At 37.7% G+C, this 18,272-nt stretch overlaps 2 long non-coding RNA genes across 5 annotated transcripts in view; one reads left to right on the top strand and one right to left on the bottom strand.

Moving 5' to 3' along the window:
• Positions 1-345: 345 nt before the first annotated feature.
• Positions 346-16,387, bottom strand: LOC132329325 (uncharacterized). 4 transcript variants are annotated; one of them, XR_009487025.1, is made up of 6 exons: positions 15,927-16,191; positions 14,696-15,052; positions 13,739-13,853; positions 11,829-11,884; positions 8,087-8,205; positions 346-2,852 (listed from the first exon to the last, which is right to left on the bottom strand). It is a non-coding gene; the product is annotated as an uncharacterized LOC132329325 (long non-coding RNA). The 4 variants fall into 4 exon arrangements; XR_009487026.1 differs by lacking the exon at positions 346-2,852 and adding an exon at positions 16,202-16,387 and having other exon boundaries at positions 4,597-8,205; positions 15,927-16,003; XR_009487024.1 differs by lacking the exons at positions 346-2,852; positions 14,696-15,052 and adding an exon at positions 16,202-16,323 and having other exon boundaries at positions 4,597-8,205; positions 15,927-16,003.
• LOC132329324 (uncharacterized) overlaps positions 10,248-18,272 on the top strand; it is a 43,455-nt gene continuing 35,430 nt past the window's right edge. The window contains exon 1 of the long non-coding RNA XR_009487021.1: positions 10,248-10,536. This is a non-coding gene — a long non-coding RNA (uncharacterized LOC132329324). The remainder of the gene's footprint in view (positions 10,537-18,272) is intronic.

The following is an 18,272-nucleotide window of genomic DNA, read 5'->3' as shown; positions in this document are numbered from 1 at the left end:
CTCCTGAACAACTGCAAAACCCAATGACCCCAAATAAGTGTTTTGTCCTATGGTCACTCTTTTTATAAATGAGCACATTGTAGCCACAGTGAAGATGACACCAAGAGCAAAAAAATGGTACATATCTTTGGAAATTTAAGAATGCTCTTAAGATTTTGGCTCCCTTTTTGTCTCAGTAATATAGAGCACTTCATTCTAGTAACACTTCTCATTGCCACAGACTTCTTTCTAAAGAGACTAAACCTGCAGGGTTTTTATTATTTCTGTGGTTCCTACAGGCTTCCAAGAGACAGATATACTCTGCAAAAAAAAATAAAAATAAAAAGAAGCAGACGTGTTTTAAAATTTGATTATTAAGGCATGAAAATAGAAACTAATTTTATTTGTAAGCAAAATCAGAGGGAAAAGAGAAGAAAGTTTAACAGAAAAGCAATAAAGTTTTGGACAGTTCACAAGGTCTAGCAGCCTGTGGGCCAAACAATAAGCAATTTGTTGAGGAAGAGAGAATAAAGACATTCTTTCAGGCTGGCCGGCTGGCATGGTGAGCTGCCCATTGTGCTGCTGGCTGTGAGACCTGGGATTAGGGAGCAGCTCAGGTTCCCAGGCTTGGCACCAATGGAAACTCAAGTTTATGTATTTAGTCTTTGAACAGAAGAAGAGGTCACAGTTCAGTACCATTTGAGAGCTGATCTACCAAACAGCACTAGTACTGGCTCCAGAGGATGAATGTTCATCTGCCCATTTGGTCAAAGGTGAGCTGCCCTAATAATGCCTCTAGCAAGGTAGAAAAGATAAAAAAAGCTTGCAATGCATAACTGGGATGGGGGAGGGACACACTTTCAAGTGATAGACTGCAGCAAAAAGGCAAAATACAGCCATAATGACAATCTGCTCTGTGAAAGTTGCTCAGTGGGTTAGAATCAAATAATGCAATATAAAAAAAAAAAAAAAAACATTCAAAATAATCTTAAGTTATTAATGTGATTTTTTAAAATCAGATATATTTCTGCAATATGAAAAGGAAATGCAGAGAAAGAAAGAGTGCTTCTTTCCTATACTAAACCATTATTTTTTGAAATACAGAAAAAAAGGTAGAAAAGCAGAAACAGTAATAAACTCAAAATAGTTATAAATAAAGAATATATTGCAGGGTTAAGCACAGCAAATGCATTCATCAAGAATCAATAAATGGGGAATAACAAAGCTACATTAGCACCTCTACTGTCCAGAAATTATTACACTCTGATGACCATGTAGAGCACTAACTTAGGAACTGACATTCTCTATGGATAGGTATTTGTTTTAGATATTCCCATTCTCCAAAACGATAGCTTTATCTGAGGAACTCAAATGATCAGACCTTTTTTGGCTGCCCCAAATAATTGAAACAGAAATAACTGGAAATGCAGAATAAATAATAGCAGAAATTTTGCATTACACACACCTTAATAGAAAACTTTAGTTCTTTGCTGATACTGTCCCCATTCCTGTTTTGATAATTTTATGCAGATCTAGGGGAAGTTTTAATAAATTAGTGATCCAATCTCATGCTTATTTTTAAAAAATAAGTTTCTTGAGTCATGTAGGCTAGAATTCTACACTTAATTTTTTTTTCACTTCCTGAAAATATCCATAGGATTGAAGTTTTCCAGAATACATATCTCAGAAAGAAATGTTGATGCTTGCATGTGTGAATGTGAAATTTAAAAAATCTAGAATGAAAAGTAAGAATCTAAAAAAACCCCAAATAAGTAATCAACAACCAACAGCTGCATCACTTGAATGTTCACGCTCACTGTGTGAAGAATAAGGAAGACTAAAGTGCAGTTAAGCAAACAGGAAGCCTTGCACATTTTTCCCTAATGAATACATTGGAGATGAGTCTGTTTATGAGCATCTAGTGGACAGAAGAAGTATCTAAATTCATCATCCTCTCTGGGGAGGTGTGAACTGAGTCAGGATAGCAAAATCTGGCCTTAGGAGAATTGCTTGTTAAAGGCATTAAGTCCAGTTCTACCATCTTAAGATAAACAGTACATTTCAGAGTCAGGTTTCCTTGGTAAGAAGCTTTAAGAAGTAGCAATTTAAAAACTCTCCAAAGCACAATATTGCATGAGAGCTTGTGATTCACTCCACCTTTTGATTTTACATTAAGCTCTTCTGTTTGATATTTTTCTCTTCACAGACAGAGAAAAGAAACAGTTTTTTTACAGGATGAGACCACAGGGTAACCAGGCTGAAGAATTATAATAACAGACATTATGAAAACTTGTAATCATAGGTTTGAGATTCCAACATGAGGCAGAATGACACTTGGGTGTTTCAGTTCTTCACCTTCTGCAGATGTAAACTAAGCCCCAGGTCTAGCCAGAAGTGGAAGACAGCACAGCACAGGAGCCAGACGACCTGTCCTCAGCAGGGTATTTCTGCATTTGCTTCTGAACAGTGATTCTCTGAAAACTGCTTGGCCTCAAATTCTTGTGATTTTTCCAGAGAGATTCTGAAATTGGGAGAGTTTCTTAAGTCTACTGAATGCTAAACCTTTTTGCCATTAGGAAAGCTAGAGAGAAGAATGATGCTCCCTCAGTTTTGGCAGGACTCGGAACCCCCGGCATCAAAGAACCACCAAGTTCTCCTCACAAGGAGCCCAGTGACAAGTGGCATGAAGAATCAGTGGCATGGCCAGTGAACGCCAGATGCCTTTAGAAAACTTGTGTCCAATTAGGTCATGGAACTTGCTGTGCAGCAACTTGCTATTGCTTCAAGTCTGTCCTAAATCCAACAATGTCCATCCATGGCTTGAGAGTTTGTTTGTAGCAGATATCACCGCCTCCTTTAGGCTTTCTCTGTACCTGTCAGCAAGGGAAAGAGGGAATATTACCTCTGCTGAGTCTGAACATCGCTGTGAGAGTAATATGAAACAGCAAGTAATCATCTACTTTGGGAGCATAGTTCAGATTAACTTGGTAATCAACCTGAATGTGAGCTTGAAATTCTGAAAAACCCTTTAAGCCTTCAAATTTGAGAGAATAAATAATCTACTAATGATCTCTTTGTTTTATTTTTTTTAAATTTCAGTCTAGATTAACTTTATGTCTAGATCTTAGAAAGGGGTTTTCCATCTCTTTCTTCCTTTGGTCTTCTTGTGCTTTCATTTCTGCTGCAATTCTGCTCCCCTCCAGCATCAGTTCTCACACACCTCTCATCTGTGCATTTTGATGCATGCCTGTCCTATGACTGCTGTCACCTGCATGTGCCTGGTACAGGCCCCCCATGACAGCCCTCCCCTTTTCTCTTGCTGCCTCTCTCTCTCTCTCTCAGACCACAGGGGCCACACGATCACCACTTTCTCAGTGTGGCATTTCCTTCTGTGCGTTACTCTCGCATGTTGTTTATCTCTCAGAAGGATTGCAGCTATAGATAGCATCAGTGGAACTGTATCTGTCTAGGAGCAGATGTCTACCTCTGCCATATCATCTTAATTGCCCTGCTGTGGCTCACCTACCAGAAGCCATTTTTTTTTCTCTGTGTTACTTTTTTTACCCCTCCAATTTTGCAAATGATTAGTTCAAAACCAGCAGGACTCAGCTTACAGTCACAGGAATTAGCTGGGCTTATTTAATCTTTTAAGGAGAGAGAATCCCTTCAGTTGCTAACCTACTGGACAGTATTTCCTAAGGTCTTTGAGGTTTTGTCTTATATTTTCACTTTATAGTGAATAAGGTAGATATTACTGAAAGAGAAACTAGAGAAGCAGGAAATTACTATAAAATGCCAGTCAAAACTAAGGTGTTAATGTCTGGACTAGTAGGATAAGCAAGTAATGTAAATAACTATATATGACAGAGACATCCTCTTACCTGTTTCTACAGTGTTGACAATTTCGAGTTAGAATTTTCTTTTTTTTTTTCCTTTATTTTCTTTTTTTCTTTTTTTTTCTTTTTTTTTAGAGAGAGAAAATTGAATCACACAGTACTTCAGAAGATTCTTCTATGTAAAAAAATTGAAAGGTATTCATTTGGCAGTCCTAAATACAAGTGATCCAAATTATACCTTTCAGTCATTCTAGTTTTACATTGATCATGAGTAGAATATGGATTTGTATTAGTTTGGACTAAAATTTAGACTATGGGAAAGTAAAAAAAAAAAAAAAAAAGAAAAAGAGAGCTGGCAAATGATTTATCCATTTTCCATTGTAACTACTTTAGGCATTTTGTAGAGGGCTGAAAAAAGTGTTTGTATGAGAACGCTACACTTCAATTATCTATGTTTGCCATGAGACAAAGATAGGTTTGAAAAGGATCCAGGCTTCAGTCAGCTCAGATTTAGCCTTAAGTCCATAACAAAATTTGAATCAAGTTTCACTTCAGGTTTTGAAATCATGCTGCAGAAAGAGCTTATTATATTAATCCAAAAATATTTGGTCCTTTTGATGAAGTAACAAAAATACAGTATTTTATCAGGTGCATAGGCATCAATATACACATTCACTGTCAGTGATAAAATTAATCAAATATTACCATGCTAGTATATAAACTAGTACAATTATTTCCAATCACAGGCAATACAAATCAACATGAAAGCAGCACTCTGATGTATCAAGCTGGAAGAACTTTTATTTTAAGTACTTATGTGCATATAAACCATAATTTGCATCTCTCATCCGTTCTCCTTTTTTAATAAGGACCTTCCACTGCAGGATGGGAATATCCTGCATCCAGCATTAGGAATGTGCTTGCCACAAGACAGTTAACCTCTATCAGGGTTTTTTACTGAATTTTTGGTGAAGGAATTTAATTTTTTTCCTTACCCGCCTCCCACCCCACACTCTTCACCCCCGCCCCATGACAATTATGTTCTGTTTTGCTGCATTTTATGTCTTAAGTTATCTCCTCACTTCTGCAGTGCCTTGAGGAAGATCTTTGTGCTCTATTTCAGGTACTGCACTAATAAAAGTTTCAAAATAAGTCAAATTCAGTGCAGATTCTTCATCAGGATTTTGATGGGGTTTTTTTTTTTCCTTTACTGTTTCACCTCAGCTTTTTAAAACAGATTAAATTTAGTCCAAAATTGCCCTTGCAAAGACAGTATCTTTTTACTTGTCATAATCATTTCCGAAGTGTCAGCAAAACAAGATTTTTTTACAACAGCAGCAACAAAAGCAAACTAATACAGTTTTGGGAGGTGAGGTTCAATCTCTCTTGTTATCTCATCAGAGCTGTTAATTAAAATTCATTTGATAAAATTTACCGCAGGTTATGTTGAACCCTCCACCCTCCCCTTAACTGACACACACACTTACAGACACAAAAGTCAGACCTCAGGAAAGAAAGTGAAGATTTTAAACATATTTGCCATTGTAGCAGTTCTACTTTCAGAGTCTTCATCTGATTTTCAGAATTCTTAGTGACAAAAGAACAAAATAGAAAGCAAGATTTAATCAAGGTGGTGTTAGTATCAGGTAAATTTTTGGTAAATGTAAATGATTGATATTTAGTAATTAAAAATAAACTCACAAATTCAATAAAAAGCCCTAATAATGAGTCCCACTTATTTTACTTAGAAATATATGTGAAATTACAAACTTAGATAAAACTATGGGTTGGACAGATACTTCCCAGAGGCTCTCTGATCCTGGAGAAAAATGCAGCTCTTTATCTGCCTTTCTATCTAGTTTCAAAGATCTATAGACATTTAAGCCTGAGTTCAAGCAAGTGTCCCTATTTCTGTATCAAGGTCCCTTTTGTCTGACCACCAGAGCAGTACTAGAAGGTACCTACATTTCTCTAAGTTCCTTAGGACCTGAGCTAGCATTCCAGTACTGTCCATTATTTACAGGTACTATATTTATCTGAGTTTGTTTATTCTAAAAATAAACAAGTTTGTTTATTCTAAAAATTCTAAAGTTTTTTATTCTAAAAATTCTGGAAAGGCTAGATATCTTTTCATTTAACTGCAGTGAGCAATAACAGTAAGAAATAATTTTTGCTGCAAAATATGGGGTAAGGCAATTTCTGACTAAGTCTCCTGCTGCCTTGGGAGACAGGCAACAATCATAGAGCCCTTCCTCAGCTCTACCACTGATATTCTGTGAGGTGTTTTGGACAAGCTACTGTTTCTATTATCTTTTGGAAAAGGATGTCAATAATAAAACTTCTTTCCACCTCGTTTTTTTTCCCCCAATCTTTCCTTATTAGATTTGACATTTTTAAGACTGATGCTGGCTTTTGTGTGTCAGCAGAACTAGGCTATGTAGTGTCTTTCTCAGAATTTCTAGCCATTCTATAACACTAGTGATAAGAAGAGTAAATATGTGAATGATTAATTGATGTGAAGAGGAATTTGGAGCGAATCTTAAACCTCTAATGAATCCAAATTGTTTAGATGGCAGTAGTCCAGACCTTTAGAGCCATATCTGAATTTCTTTCAAGTATGAAATATTTGGGTATTTCAAGCCCAAAGGACTTAATTATCTTCATGACTAAACTTGTAGTATCTCCATGGAATTGGAAATTCCTCCCTATTTATGCAGTCAAAATAGGGCTGCATGTGAGAACAATGTGAATCAGGAGAGTGGGACCAGGCCACCATGTCTTCACTATCATGGGCGATAACTTAGGGAATGTGAGCTGCAGAAGCAGCTCCATTCAGAGAAATGCAGCCCAACATCCCTCTCTGGTCATTTCTGCCTTAGCAGCCACCCAAAGCAGATCCATTTAGTCTCTCACTGTTATTCCCCACTGATAATAGCATTATGTGATTTGAATTTGGACAGAAGGTTCCTTCTTCACACCTCTTCCCAATTTTTCTCTTCCTGTTTCTGGTGTGACAACAAATTTTGGCAACATACAGTGTCAACTGAGCCAGTATCAGCAATCAACACTATTATTACACTGAATACAGTATCTAGAACCACTGTTATTATGTGTACATATGAGTTGCTCAGGCCTGTGCTTCTGATGCTCACAATTCAGTGTGACAACAAGGAAGAATTTTGGAAAGCTCAGTCTGTGCATCTAAAAGTGGGTGGAAGAAGCTGGGTAGCTGAGGAAGTGTTTCATAATGCAGAGGCACTGGAAACTGACTCAGCACAAATGGATACCAGCTATTCTCTGATGCTGAAAAGGACAAGTGAAAGCAAACCTGCATGAAGTGTTCCAAGACCTTGTTCTGTATTGTGCTGGCTGACCTCCTCAGATGACAGGGCATTGTTGTTTTAGAGATGAACCAGCTTTCTCAATCCCTCAGTTCACCTTACTGACCAGCTGTAAAATTTCAGTCAGTTTAAATGGTTTCTGCATATGAAGTCTGTCCATTTGGTAACTCCATTTGGTGACTCAGTGGGAGAACAGTTTAACATAAAAAACTTTGCCTTTCACCTGAGCTAGGGAGTAATTTTTTTCCCACTTAGGTGTTTTGTTTTGTTTTTTTATTTCATTTCATGTTGCCCCTGTAGCACCCACAATATATACACACTTTTACTGGAGCCCCCTTATAGTCCCTGCAGACTGCATTTAGAAGGAGAAGACACTGGGATTACATAGATCTTTCCCTAATTATAGCAACTGAACTTTGAACTATTTGTTGGTCCAGTATTAAAACATCCCCATACATAGAAGAAAACTTTTGAAGGTGGCTACACAATCCTATTACCTGTTTACTTTGTGGGGAGGACCTCCTGTTCTCAAGAGTCAAACTGGCTCTTCCCATTAGCAACAAATATACCATCAGCAAGGTCTTTCATGAATTTATGATAAAAACAATGGAAAAGCATTATTTTCTGCATAAACTTGATAAAAAATTGTTTTCAGAAGGATGTTCTTTTAAATATTTCATAAGAACATGTTGATTTTAATGATTTTTAAGAGAAACATTTCAGTGACTAATATCAAAATAAAATAATTCATTTCTGCTTTTGTCTTCCAAATTTATCCTTTTAACATTTGTATTTTATTCTGTATTAACATTTTAGATCTGATATATATATTCAATATTTCAAACTGATCAGGGAGAATTTTTTTACTCTACTGAAGCAATTTAACAATATCAAAACAAATGTATTTTTCCACTTATTGGAAATAAATACCTTTAGAAGTTCTGTCCTGTTGCTCTGTGAATGTGGAGTTCTGTGTTTTATCCTAGATAGGCACAAAGGGAAACTTGAAAAGTCAGGATTCATTCCACTATTCCTAGGGTGAAAACTGTCTGTTTTCAGAAGAAAAATGGGAAAAAAGTATCACAAAAAAAAAAAACCTCAAAAAACCCCAAAACCTCTCTTATGTTTTCTTAGACATTTCAATGGCCTTTGACAGGTCACTGTACTGTCCAGCTCTGTTCCTTCAGTACTAAGTCTGCTCCTTGTTTTTTGTTTTTCATGAGCCATATACCCAACCATAATAGAACCTTAAATATTAATAGTTGTTCAAAGACATTTTTTCCACTAACCAAGACACCAGTCTTTTAAGTTAGGACATTCTATATGAGAGATTACATGTTTGAGAGATAACAAAGTAAAATGCAATTTACCCACTGAATGATGGAATCATGGCCATCAGCATTACACAGAAACACATGTGAATTATACCAGTAAGAGTATTACAACTTTAGGAAAAGAAAGATAGAAAGGGAAAAATAAATTACTTGGCCTGTCATTAGGGAAGCTATAGCAATAGCAGCAGGGAAGAGGGTGAAGAATCCAAAAAATAAAAGACAGAGAAAAGGATAAAATCTGATTAATGGAGTTTGTAGATTGGAGAGCCCATCTGTGGTTCATTTAAACATGAATACCTAATGCAGGGCTAGGCAATCCCTTATAGCACTGACTTCTAGAAACTGTAAAAAAAGATCATGCTTTAGTCCTGCTATTACTTTGCCTTGATGATAGCAGAATATGAATGCTGTTTGAAAGATAGTACCATTTCTTTGATACATCAAAAAGCACTCTGCAGTTGACTACTACTTTAGTAGGACACTTATAGTCAAAACCAGTATTTGACTATGCTCCTAATGTCATATTACAATGACAGAAGCTCAAGGTATATCAATTTAATCTTAGTTCAAAAAAATCTTTTAGTTCTGCTGTAGAGAAGTCAAAATGGACTTTTATAGTTTTTCAGCTTAAAATTGGACAACGAACAACTTTTATAGTAAAAATGAAATGCAGAATATGGCTGACAGGGTAATCATATTCAGATTTAAAAAAATAAAGCACTTGCTACTTATTTGGCGCTAAATATTCCAAATAGGAAGATATGCCAACAAGAATGAGATTCTACAATTAAAAATCAAGTCTTCTCACTATGAAAAGATAGTACCTCTGCATTTCTTGTTCACTTGTTTTATAATGTTTAAGGATGATGAATGCTTTGAAACAAGTCTTGATATACCTTGATGGAAATGAGAACTAGGCTCATTTCACACATGTTAGGCTGAACAGTTCAGTACACGGCTCAGGATAACATGAATGAATTTTGTGTCAGCTTGTACTTTTTTAAAATCCATCAGTGTAATCTTTTGTGTTTAAAAAAAAAAAAAAAGAAAAAAGTTAAAACAGAAAGTATTCATTTGTAGAGTTACAACATGTAAAAAGTTCTTACAAAGGATAGGTGTTACCAGCCTCTGGTTTCACCAGATTGTAAAACGAATCCACGGAGTGAGTCATGCAGTTCAGTCACAGTACCTGGCAGCCAATGCATTACTCACAAAGAGATACAGAAATGGAGTGTGCACACACTCATCACCAAAAAAATGTTTAACAGGTATGCCTGACTTTAAAAATTTCCAAGTCTAGATATAACCCAACTCAGGATTCAACTATGTAATTTAAATGACTGGCCCTAGAGATCAAAAAAAACCATAGTGCAGATAATGTAGGTTGTCTCTACATCTGCACATCCTTTTCAGGGCAGCATTGTGACTGTATGCAAAGACAAAAGGTGTGAAATCATCTTGCTGCAGAAAGCAGGTTTCTTTTCCTGTCAAACACTGCACTTGGAGGCTTCTTGTTCAATTCTTACAATCTTTGCTAGGTTTAGATGGGAACTCTCATCCTAGGAGGAAAACTGGCTTCCAACTTCCTCTTTCTCAGATCTATTGGGACCTCTTAATGTGGCAACAATGACCAAAAACCCCCAAGCCCTGCTAATTCACAAGTCTGTACAATTTCTCATTTTTCCTTTCCTGTCACGGTTTCAATAATGAAATTCTGTGGAAGATCGTGGAAGTAAATTATCCAGCTCTTTGGTTTGCTTAAGAGTTTGTGGTCGGGTATCAAACAGACGTGTCAAATTACCTAACTTTAATTTCAAGTAATTGGTGAACAGAATTACCCTCAGGGTTGAGGGAATTATAAACAACTCAGCTCCTGGTAATTTTCTCCCCTCTGGATAGAGCCAAGTGGAAATTGCTGCTAGTGGATATGCTACAGCTGCTTGTGACATTCTGAGAAGGTGGATATTTGCAAATAATACAGTTCACTTGACCCTCGCTGCTTGGCAATGAAAGGAAAACAATCTGAAGTACTTTCTTGGGGTTTTGGTAAGCACTATCCTTCTTTGCTGTGATTTCTGCAATGATAATTTAAGTGCTGGTAATATTTTGAGACAATTTTGTTTGAATAAGTTTACATATGTGCAGCATTAGCATACTAAAAAGGACAATCCAGACTTGACCTCAAATGCTGCTCTTTAGCTAACATGTCTGAAAAAGTAACATAAAGCTTATACTGACTAGGCAGAAAAAAGATGTAATAATATGTATTATATGCCCTGTATGCATTTTGTTGACCCTAATTACTGTGAAGGGGGTGATGTGGAAGAATTCCTCATGTTTTCACTTCCCAATAGATTTTCTGAGAACATATAGCCCAGATGAAGCTCTATTTCTGTTGTCATTTCAAAGGGCCTGATTCTTTTATCCCCTACACTGTATTTCTTTGACTTGAATGGATTTAATTTTGTTTTATGTAGGAAATGTCAACACACTCTCTTCATGGTATTCTCTTCTGGACTCTCAAAATCAAGAAGAGAGGATAATTCAAATCAGTTTGAGATAAATACCTGAGCTCAAGTGGTCCCTTTCAGACTTGATTGGCATTAAGTAGAAACCCAGCAGGTCTGTCAAAACTTTTCTTAGTATAAACCAGTCAGATTACTGGTGATGTCTCCATCCCTACACTTCATGTGTTGTTCTGTTTCCTCTGCTGCTCTCATCACTGCTGAGACTGATTGGATTTTTGTTGCTTTTATACCAAACTGAACAGCCCATCCACTGGGCCACCTGTCCTCTTAAGGGACTTGTATGAAACAGTCTGTTGACCATAAGACTAACCACTAGTTACTGAGTCAGGCTCAAATGCAGAAGCAGAGGAACCATGACCACAACATTTCAAAGGCCATGTTTAGAAAGCTAGTGTTTCTGGACTGGTACTGCACTGAACAACTTACACATGGCATACATTCAAACCCTCAAACTGAAGACCTTGAAGAGCACTCTGCAGACACACAAGGCAGAGCTTCATGACTAAGAAGTCAGCAAGCACCAGGTGGACTGTTGTGACTATCAGGCCACAGCTCATGGTTAAAGACACTAGGGGTGAGGTTCCTCATGGTCCAACACTGCACTCCTGAGGAGAGCAGAAGAAAAAGTGACATAGTTCACAATAGGTGAGCTAAGAAGCGCTTTCAGCATATTATTATGTAATTGGCAAAGGTGTCATTTGGTCAAACTTTGTAGATCCCATATTTTGTGGAACAGTTAAGTATATCAGTGCTCTAAAGGAAAGAAAAAAACCTTTAGGAAGAGCAAAATGTTCAGTAGACTCTACTTACTTCTGTTGTGATTTTTACATGGTGAATCGTTACTGTTTTTAAGATGAAACAGCCTGCTGTGAAAAAAAAAAAAAAATAGGGGTTTAATTTTATGTTCTGTATCTCTTTTTAAGACTGTTGTTAAGGGATGAAGGCAACCAAGAACCACACTGTAAGGCACTGTGTAGCTGTGCCTTGAAATTTTTATTTCAAATAAAAATTGAATTTGAATTCTTATAATACAAGAGAAGAAAGGCATTACTGTGTTGACTTCTACATCAACTCCTGCAGTAATGAAGAGTGGCAATCCAGGCTCTCTCACTGAACAAAATTTGGGTTTGCATGATGAAGTGTTTCTTTCAAGCTAAGGAGAGATGAGATATGAGATTTTTTACTTTCTGATGCCACAGGACATTCAGTGTCTTACTAGTTCAACAGGTTTTAGTCTCAACTGCTTGTCAGGGCCTGTACATTGCCTCCATTTTGTCTGGTAACTGTTCATAATTTAACCTGGGATTGTTCTCTTTTATTTGCAAATGGTCTCTGCCTTCCCCAGAGTGTTTAGATTGCCACCCATAAGTGTCTGTGTGAGTGTCTGCTAATGCTTTAGTTATCCACAGAGCTCTATCTACAGTGCTCTTGCAAGCACAGAAATCTGTCCATAAGGACAGTGATATTTGTGAAGGTTTTGTGGGCATGTCTCTAAGGAAAGCAAAAAACATCTCATGGTCAGTTTCTGTGGGTTTCAGAAGGCATATGAGAGGCTGAGAGTCAAACCTTGGGCGTGCAGATATGGTTTTATTCCAGTTGAGATCAACGGGCAGATAGAGGTTTGGCCCCAGGTGTTTTGAGCCTTTCCTTCCTTTTTAACTACAGCTCGTCTTATCACCCCCAAACTGTTTCAAGCCCATCAGCTTTTAACTGTGGGAAACAGTGAACAACTGAGTGAAACCCTGCCTGTTTGTGAGTGTCTGCACCACTTACACCTCAGCCCCACTTCCTTCTGGCAGTACCTGTTAGCAGCACATGGCCCATCTTTAGTGCACCAAAAACTCTTGGTAGGTGCAGAATAGCACTTGGGCTGAAGTGCCTGGGCTCTGACATTTCTTTTTCAGTTGGTAAAAGCTCTCTTTGGAGCTTTCAGTTGATTTTTTTCCTTTTTTTAAATTTATTACTGAGCTATCTGTGAGGCGACAAAACTCACTCTGGGATTTTCAAACTTCAAGAAAGCTATAAGGCAGGAGGTTCTGCCAGCTGAAGTCTTTCCTTTTCATTTTTTGTTCTATTTTATTACTCACTTACAACTTATGTTAAAACTTCTTACCTATAAAATCTTAGTTCTAGTGGCATATTTTCTCCAAATACTAATTCATTTGCTTTCAGTGTAGTTGGAGAATAAGCAAAGTATTTTCAGTTTTCTTTTTTATTTCTTCCACTTTCTTGATATTACAGAAGTAACATCACAGACATACTTTTGTTCTTCTTTTCACATCCTATGCACTGATGAAATAAAACACCCTAAAAATGTGTAAAGTCTCTGAAATGTAGGAGTGGCTTCAAAAGGAAGATAGGTTTCTTTGTTTACAGTGATTTTAGAGTTTCTATTCATCAAAATCTGAAGCTCTATTTGTTCAATTCATGCTAAAACCATTTTTTTCTATACTGAGATGTAAAATGCTTCTGAAAGCACTTGAGGCCAGTAGTTACAAATGTAAAACTACAGAAAAACTCACAATGAAACTCTCACAACTATCAGCAGGTTTCTCAGGTTAATAAGCAGAAATTTTTCATCAAGACAAATTAAAAAAACCCAAAAAGGACAAGCAGTTTTATAGTTTATGATCAGTTTTACAAAAAGATAGCTAGTGTATATTTAATTTTAAATTAACATTAAAAAATAAGTTTCAGTTTAATTCAGTTCTCTGGTTTACCTCAGTCTCTTGGTTTATACAGAAGTCTTAGCAGTGGCTATGTCTTCTGATTTCCCCAGATCTGGTCGTTCTGATTTGATATGCAAGTTCCATAATTCGATATGAGTCATTTCTCCTGAGGAATAGAGTGATACTCTTTCATTGAGAAAACATCCTTTTTTCTTCCTTCTACTGTACACATTTTAAGGTTAGTAAGAAAAATAAGTGTTAAATAAAAAACCTCACAGCAGTTATGTTTGCAGGGTCATAGAATCATTAAGGTTGGAAAAGACCTTTAGGAACATCAAATACAACCATTGACATATCACTGCCAAGTCCACCACTAATCCATGTTCCCTAAGCACCACAACTACATTATAAAATATCTTCGGGGTTGGTGCCTCCACCACTTTCCTGAGCAGCCAGCTCCAAGGCTAGACCACCCTTTCAGTGAAACAAATTTTCCTAACGTTCAATCTAAAACTCCCCTGGCACAATTTGAGGTTATTTCATCTTGATCTATAGCTCATTACCTGGGAGAAGAGACTGACACTCACCTGGCTACAACTTCCTTTCAAGCAGTTATAGAGAGCAATAAGGTCCCCCCTGATCCTTCTTTTCTCCAGGGTGGACAACCCCAGCTCCCTCAACCACTCCTCACAGGTGCTTCACCAAACTTTTAGATTCCCTTTTCTGAGGTGCTTCAGCACCTCAATGTTTTGCTTGTAGTGAGGGGCCCAAAACTGAACACAGGATTCAAGGTGGAGCCCCACCATTGCTGAGTATGATCTCTGTCCTGGCTGTGCTGGACAGACTATGGCTGATATAAGAAAAGGTGCCATTGACCTTATTGCCACCTGGACACACTGTCCAGGTAGACAACATCCACAGCCTTCCCCTCATCCACGAAGCAGTTCACCTTGTCATAGAAAGAGAGGAGCTGCCCTTCCCAAACCCATGCTGGCTGGCCCTGATCACCTGGTTGTCTTGTATGGGCTGTGTGATGGCATGAAGATGATCTGCTCCATCACCTTCCGTGGCACCAAGGTCAGGCTGACAGGCCTGTCAGTTCACCAGATCTTCTTTCTGACTTTTGCAGATGGGTATTATATTTGCCAGCTTGCAGCTGGGACCTTGCTGGTAAGCCAGGACAGATGATAACTGATGGAAAATGGCTCTGTGAACACTTCTGCCAGCTCCCTCAGCACCCTTGGGTGGATCCCATCCAGTTCCATTGACTTGTGTATGCCTAGGTGGTGTAGCAGGTTCTCCTTGGATTATGGGAGCTCCACTCTTCTCTCCATCCTTGTCTTTCAATCTTAAGGAGCTGAGTACCTGTGGATAACTTGTCTTACTCTTAAAGTTTGAGGGAAAGAAGGCATGAATTACCTGAGTCTTTTCCTTATCCTTTCTCACTATATTTCCCCCTGCATCTAATAAAGGATGGAGATTTTTCTTATCCCTCCTTTTGGTGCTGGTGCATTTATAGAAATATTTTTATTATCTTGTATGGCAGTAGGCAAATTAAATTCTAGTTGGGCTTTGGCTCTTCTACTTTTCCCCCCACACAACCTTATGACATCCCTTTAGTCCTTTCTGAGTGGCCTGCTCCTTCTTCCAAAGGTCAGAAACTCTCCTGTTTTCCTGAGATCCAGCCAAAGCTCTCTGTTCATCCACACTTGTTACCCTGAACCAGGGAGGTTCAGAGAGGTAATAACCTACCAAGATGTTCACAGAAGTGTTTTTAGCTTGTCAGCACTGATTAGAGGCATTCTTGCAATGTAAATATGAAAATATCTTCTGTCTGAATACCACCAATTTAATAAAGGACATGAGGGGTAATGAAGAGTACTCATTTTGATCTGCTTGAGAATGAAACCACAGTATTCTTTCCAGTCATAGCACAGTATATTTTTCTGATCTTTCAGTCAGGAAGACAGCATTATGACATTGTTGAGCCATGTTTAGTCATACACATTTTAGAAAAGGTTGAGTTTTTTCCTTTGATAAATGTTTTTTTTCTGATTGTGAGAGAACACAAACTCTGCTCTGCTTTGAGAACATTTAATATTTCATGTTGGAAAGCAAATTAAAGATCTCCAAAGGTGTAAACATCCTACTGGATAACAACAAAGAAAACAAATTCTTATAGCACACAATAAAGCCAGGGCGTGGAGAAAGACAGCAACAGAGAAATATTGAGACTCACGTGATGCCAAATTATCAGCCACTCTCTTCTGTCCGTTCAACTGGAGACCAAATATTGTGGCTCTTCATGGAAGGGGCCTGAATTAAGAAATAAACAACTGAACTTTCTGGAATATAGTGCTTGAAACAAATATGACTAGGCAGATAGAGGGGGCAGTAAGCAAACTGAAATATCAAAAAATATTAAGAAGCTAAAACCAAAAAAATCCTTGACATATCATTAACAGGTGAGAAACTCTCCACAGCATAGCAATTCTCTATGCACAGAAACCTCACCTTCAATGATCTTTATAGTCTATATTGTGTATATTATTTACATCTGATCTTTCAGTTAGTAAAACAAAAAAGCACCATCTGCCCAACCGCACTTTCCTTCCAGGAAATTGAAATGAGAACGGATGTCGTCTTTCGTGCTTATTTTCATTCTTTATTTCATGTTTAACTCTTTGTACAGTCAGCATACACTGAAAAAGAAATGCAAACCAACATAATCCTTAGAAACTCTTTCCCAATGCAGACAGAAAAGGGAGAAGGAAAATTATAAAAAAAAGACTGGCATAGAAACATCAAAAAAATCCAACCTGAAGTAGATTTCCATGCAGAGTTATCACAATTAGAAGATGGGGACATTCATTCCCTATGTTCCTTGGCAGCTGTTTTTTCTTATAAGGTATATTAGTCAAGCAGATAGAAAACAACAGCACAAGGGAATAGTTAATTAATCAAGGAGTCATCACTCCTTAGAATAAGATACATTCTCTACCTTTAAGATTTCTGAAATGTTAGGGGTAACAGAAAGCCCCATCTCTCCTCCCATTCCCCAAATAAGCAAGCTTATGTGTTTGTGCTTACGTATTTAAGCATATATGTTAAAAAGGGGAAGAAAGGCTTCCAGTTATATATTGATGTGTAGGTATGGCAGCATGGCTACATAGACTGAGTTGTTGTGGTAGCTGGAATTTTTACGGCAGTTCTCAGAAAATTCTTCAACATCTGCCTGTCCTATTTTTTTTTTTTTTTTGTTAATGTTGTTATTCCTTGTGTAGTTACAATTAAGAAGCAACATGCCTATCAGGCATAAATAGTCAGGCTGCAATCATATTCTCCAGGGAATGCTGCTCTTCCCATATTCCTTTTACAGAAAGTATCTGTATACATGTAAATCCCCATGTTTGTCTGATCATCTGCGAGTGTCTATGAAGTAAGGAGGGAGGATGATGAATTGCTTCGATGCTCCTCTCCACATTGGGGTAGACAGACTCTTTTTGACAACCAGTTTACATGAGGATAGCCACAGATCTGCTCAAATCTACAAAATAACCACAGCAGTTTACTATGAGCTGCTCCAGTGGTTCACCAGTGTCACGCTTTGTCTTCACCTGAGTGCCCCCCGACCCGGGCTGACATGATCCCTTCTTCACCAGGTCTGGAGGTTCCCCCCTCTGTGTGCCTGTGCATTAAGCACACCTCCTAGTGGTTGTGGCATGGGAGGCCAGAGATGGCTGCAAACACCAACACAGGGCTGCACTGAATGAATGGCAGCTGTGAATCCATGGGTTGCTCCTTCCTCTTGCCCTTCTGGACTGTCTGCTTTCTCCTTGTCTGAAATATTAACTTGTGAATTACAGACCAAGTTACCATTCACAGTATGTTCAGGGATTGGTTGCAATACTGAAAATTGCCTACTATTAATTTTGGGGGTTTGTGAGAATTCTAATTGCAATCCCAAAAGGCTTTGCACAAAAGGCAAAAATTTATTATCAGAAAAAGAGGACAGTTTTGAGAAAATGGTCCATTTGTTTTCAGTGCCTGCTTTGCCACAGCTGTCCTGTGTGACCTCAGATATTTCTTTTAGGGACTTGGTTTTTTGGGGGTTTTTTTGCCTAAATGGTTCAATCAAGTCCCAAAGAAAGACTTTAACAAGCAAAAAGAAAAATGTATTAGTGCAGATGTGAAATCATACATAATAAACTTACTGCTTGGAGAACCCATGCCAGATATATACCCAAGTCTCTGTTTCTCTGAGGCTTGGGTATATATCCTAAAATGTATTTTGAATCCCAAATCCTGCAAGAAAGTATTTGAAATAAATTAGGCGTCTAAGTACTTTTGAGATGTAGGTTCCTAGACCTTCATTTCCCATGTCTAAAATATAGATAATAGATGCTCTTCCTTACCCAGATGGCCTAAAGATATTCATTAATCACATTAAAATTGTGAGGTGCTCAGCTACTATAAATAGAGAAGTTTCATGATCTTCAAGATGGTGGTTACCTAGGAGATATATAGATCAACATATCCTTACTTTGCTTTGCCATTCCTTGGAGATAGCATGGCCATGCTTTTT

The sequence above is a fragment of the Haemorhous mexicanus genome, chromosome 6, assembly GCF_027477595.1.
Source record: "Haemorhous mexicanus isolate bHaeMex1 chromosome 6, bHaeMex1.pri, whole genome shotgun sequence".
NCBI lineage: Eukaryota > Metazoa > Chordata > Aves > Passeriformes > Fringillidae > Haemorhous > Haemorhous mexicanus.
Note: the sequence above shows the minus strand (reverse complement) of the source record. Positions and strands in the feature narration are given on the sequence as shown.